Genomic DNA, 5,248 nt, shown 5'->3' with positions numbered 1-5,248 from the left:
TATGGATTGCATTGAACAGCCATAAACACCTGATAATCCTTTCATTTACAACCATAATCAGTAGCTAATAGATATTTGTTAAATGAGTGTGATCTGGAGCAGAACTGGCCTGTTACTGTGAAGCAAAGTTGTCCGAGACATTGATAGTTGGTCTCAAGCTCATCACTGATGTTGTTGATTACTGGTATTGATGAAGAAGATAAAGGCGGTTGTAAAGAAGGAAAACCTAATCATGGGTCTTGGGACTCTGGGGATATATAGGAGGCTGCTACGCAATGACATGGTACATAAACCAAGATATTTGGATTAGAAAGTAATGCAGCCTCTCATGATCATGATTCCGTGTTGTTCAAGAGTTTGTTAGCAAGACTTATTTGGAGGAGAGAAATGGTTAAATACAGAATGTGCTGAGACTGATGATATTTCTGGGGCCACATGTGGCTCTAAAATTGTACCTATTTGCAGCAACTTTTTCTGAGAGAACACATAGCCAGATCTTATCAGATAAACTGTATGAATTTCACCACTAGAAAAAGTGCTAAACTAATGTGTATGTGAGAAGTTTTATTCTGAAGTCTAGGAAGTTGCTCTCTGCTTAACTTACACATTTCAAATCTCTAACCAAATTCACAGATATATTGATATCTGCCATTTGTAATACACTGATTAAAGATATTGATTATTCACTGATATTCATTCTTCCTCGGGTAACTCAAAAATGGAGAATACTTGTTTGTCATGCATAGAATTTGGCAAAAATACATGTCTCATTTGTAAGCATTAGCTTGTTAACTACATCACAGTGGTCATTGCTGCTGCACATAACAGAAGATATCTATTGTTTTTGGTTTGGTGGGACTCATGCCTTTCTCAGAAAATGCAAGACAGCTACTTAGACATCCATCTTAGCTTAGGCTAGGGTGGAATTTTTTTCTTGAGAGTGTCTGGTATGGTGTTCTGTTTTAGTTCTAGGAGAAAAACAATGATAACACACAGATGTCAATAGTTACTGCTAAGTAGTATTGTATAGAACCAAGGCCATTTTCAGTGAAGGGTCCAAGGAGATGGGAGGGAAGAGAATTAGGACAGATGACTTGAACTTGCTAAAGGGATATTGTGTACTGTATGACATCAAGTGGAAGGAATTTTAAAGGGAGTGGAAGTTCATCTGGCTCTCTTTTGCTGAGCTTTGGTTGGGGGATAATGAGCAATTCCTTGTTCATCACTTGTTGTATATGTTCATATATATGTTATATATGTTCATATATGTGTATATATATGTATATATTTATCATAATGATTATCCTTCTCTTTTTCTCTAATTTAGTAAATAGCTTTATCTCAACCCACAAGTTCTACTTGGTTTTTTGATTCTCTCCCGCATCAAACTGGGAATGCGGTAAGTGAACAAATGACTGTGGTGCTCAGCCACATGCCAGGTTAAACCACAACAACACCAACTCTTTGATTTAACTTGACATAAGGCCTCCATAACAGGAATCTGCTCAACAATGGCTTCATGCTCTCATTTTGAATCTGTCAGTGATCCAGCTGTTATGTGACAAGAACTTCTAGTCAGTGACTGGGAATGAAAAACAAAGCAGCGACCAACCCTCTGATCCAGCAAGCCAGTACAATTGGCTTACATGTTTTCATAGTGACCTCGTATTAGTCATGTCCCTTACCTTGGGTGCCAGAAAAATAGCCAACAAAATCTTGGTGCCCATAGGCTCCCACAGAGACAGTTCTGTAGACATATATCTCTAGAACCTTTGGCAGCAAGGATGTCAGGCAGATGAAGTGGGGTGTCCTCTGAGGGCCTGTTCTCTTCTGTCAGCCACAGAGAAAACCCCTGGTGATGAACATGCATTCAGAGATCCAAACCCCTAAAGTTTGTGTCCAGCCATGAGAAATCCCAGTCATAGACTGCAGGATATTGTGTTCTTACCAGATCAAGCTTCCAACAAGTGAGAAAACCAGCAACAAGTAGCATTGCCATTTTACTTTGGAAACATTTGACATTAAATTTAGATTTTGTTTTTCAATTCTTAACCATTTCCCAGTGGCATTTTTAACATTACTTGCAGTTATGAAATTTGATTTATGTTGGTAACCTAGCGATGCTGGAAATGTATACTTAATAATAAAGAATATGTTTTAGACTAGAAGAACGCACAAGTTTCTCTGAAAATAGGAAGAATAGGGCAACTCATCTTTTCTACAGTTCTGAAAAGTAAAACAGAGAATGTCTCAGAGATGCAGTTTGAAGTTTTGGCCAAGAAGGTCGGGTTTATGCTGTAACCTCATTATCAGAACTGAGGTAAGAGAGAGGTTGCAAGTTGACAAATTATCTCCTGTTCTTTGCTGTGATAAATTAAATATTTGCTTTCAGAAGTGACAGAATAGTAAGAACAAACTTCAGTAGAACTCAGAGTTTTGGTCAAATATTTCAGACCTGGGATACTTTTCAGGTCTTGTATGATTGGGGTGCAAAAAGAAAAATGATGACAGAGGATTACTCTTTAATTCTTATACTTATCATAATGGTATATTGTAAGTCAAAATCTTAATGCATGTTTTGACATTTGGCACATCTATCTGTGTGATATTCATATTTTGTGATAATTTTTTCTGTAAGTTATAGAATTTCTACAATAAATACTGCCAACAAGAAATTTAGATTTTACTCTATCCCCAGGTATTTTTGTGCTTATTTATGTGACTTATGCTTGCAGGATTTTATGTGCCTTGGTAAATAAATCCAGTGTGAGTAATTCATTATTTAGCCCCTACATCTTTTGCCGGAAAAAAAAGTCACCAGATGTAGTCATATCTTAAAAATATATTTCCCTCAAAAAAGGCCCCTACTGATGAGATTCATTCAAAGTGATATTTCACAAAGAAAGCATATACGCGGTGGGAACTGGAGAAATCTGGAGGCACTGAGGGCTGTTGGATGAAAGCTAGAGGAAGGGTGCCGAGGCAGCAATCTCTGATGTTAAGTCACGGAACCAACAAGATGGCTCCCAAGGGAAATGTAGCGGAAGGAAGCACTTCTATTACCATTAGGTTTAAGTTCACCAAAGGAAGGATGCTACCTCAAATGGAAAAAAGCTTTAGAAAATAATTTTGTTACCCACAGTGCTGTTGTTTCCTTTGCTGTTGTTTTCTGGTGTCACTGTTGGGGAAGTTTGCAGCAGTACCATGGCAGTAGGACCAACAGTAGCTGGGGTTCACACTTTCAACAAACTTTTTTTCCAGTGTCCACAATCCAGCTCCCAGCTGACATGGCTCAGAGAGCCCTCTGAGCACAATCTATAGGCGTTGCCAAGATGATCAGGGATGGACTGGGAGAAGAGAACAGAGGGGAACCACTTTAAAAGCTAAATTTTATAAGTTAAAAAAAAAAATTACACAAAACAGGAAGGGTAAAGAACAAACAAGCAACAACAAGGAGAGAAAGCTGAAGAAAGAGGCACAAAGGTAGAATGAGAGAGATTCTCAATGTGAATGTGGTACTATACAAACCAACCCACTTCCACCAGCCTAGCAGATGTAGGCATTCTCCTCTCCCAAAACCATGCTCAGGTTTCTGTGTGATTTGGTTTTTCCTTTTGCAGGTTTAGGACTACTTTTTAATAAGGCTGCAATGACATTGCAAGAGAAAGCAAGTCACAGATGTCTGAATATTCCTCTATGTGCAAGAGCAAGCAAAGAGTTTGGAATAGACATCTACCAATGTGGGGAAGCTGAGATGTCTGTTACTGCCCAGCATGCCTGTAAACCAAGGAATAATCCCTCTGTATAGAAATTTCCTAATAAAAGTTGGATGGCATCAGACTAACATTTTATAATGAGGTTAGAGACTGAATATCTGTCATTAACTGAGATCACTTCACTGGTTGATGGGAACAATGTGAATGTGCCTGAACATTTCCTCACATTCAATATTCTCTCAAATAGCATTATCTCCATCAGACTACAAAAGCATGACTAGTAAAGGCCACCTACGTAAAAGTTTTATGTTTAATACAGATCTTTACCTAGCCATGAAGTGATTTTTAGTTGCACAGCTGAAGATAGTGAACAGCATCCTGATAGTCAGGTAGTGCTGAGCATTCTTCCAAGGTGCCTAACCAACGGGTGCAATGGTTCACTACTGCTATGAAATCTTAAACTCCTGTTTATTTTCTGTGTGTAGAGGGAAAAGATCAGTTTTAGTACCTTGGTGATTTCAAACTGGACCCTCTGTGCACTGTCTCTGGGGAGACTGAGCATGCTAAACATGGATGAAGTAAGAATTGCTTGGCAGACAACTGCTGGCTGCCACCAAACTGAAATACAGAACCAGACCAGTAGCCTAGAGAGACCCACCGTATGAGCCTGTCTGTGTCTTTTCCCGAAGATCAGAGGACATTATCAGTATGTTTTATAACAATTCACATTTGAGACTTCTTCATGAGATGTTACTCATACTGAGCAAAGAAATGCAAATGCCTGGAGGAAATGTAATTGGGTTTGAGGTTTCTATTTTTTTTTTTTTTTTTTTTTTTTTTGCTTGGTTTTTCTTTTTCACCTTGGTTTGATTATGATTTCTGCTTTACTTAATATCTTAAAATTTTTATTAGATTCATCAAAGGCATAAAGTGAATAAATTCTGTCTGGACACATGGTCTTGCTGGTGCATAGACACAAAGATGATTAAGAACCTGAAGCATCAAGAGCAGACTGAGAGAGCTGAGACTGTTCAGTTTGGAGAAGAGAAGGCTCAAGGGGGAACTTATCAGTGTACAGAAATATCTAAAAGGAGACTGAAAGAGAATGGAGGGAGGGAATGTGTACATTATGCAACACAGGAGATTGCTTCTGAACACCAAGCAGCACTTCTGCGCTATGTGGGTGACAGAGTACTTGCATAAGCTGCCTAGAGTGGTTTTGGAGACTCCTCCCTGAAGATCTTTCAAAGCTGACTGAACACAGCCCTGGGCACCCTGTGCTGGTGGCTCTGCTGGACAGAGGTTGGAGCAGATGGACCCAGAGGGCCTGGCCAACCAAAGTCATTCTATGCTTCTTGGATATATTCAACAAAGGTAGTTGAGGAGCATCCAGGCAGGCACCATAGACTGTGAGTGCACCATGGAAACAATTGTAGTCATAGTTAGGGGTGGGAAAGGCACCAGACTGACATCCCATATTAGGCATCAAATGTTTGCAACCTTTCTTAGACTATCCCAGTTTCAAGGTGCAC

Source organism: Lagopus leucura, unplaced genomic scaffold (genome assembly GCF_019238085.1).
Source record: "Lagopus leucura isolate 7727_CA_CO unplaced genomic scaffold, USGS_WTPT01 Super-Scaffold_100008, whole genome shotgun sequence".
NCBI lineage: Eukaryota > Metazoa > Chordata > Aves > Galliformes > Phasianidae > Lagopus > Lagopus leucura.
This window is presented reverse-complemented; position numbering follows the sequence as displayed.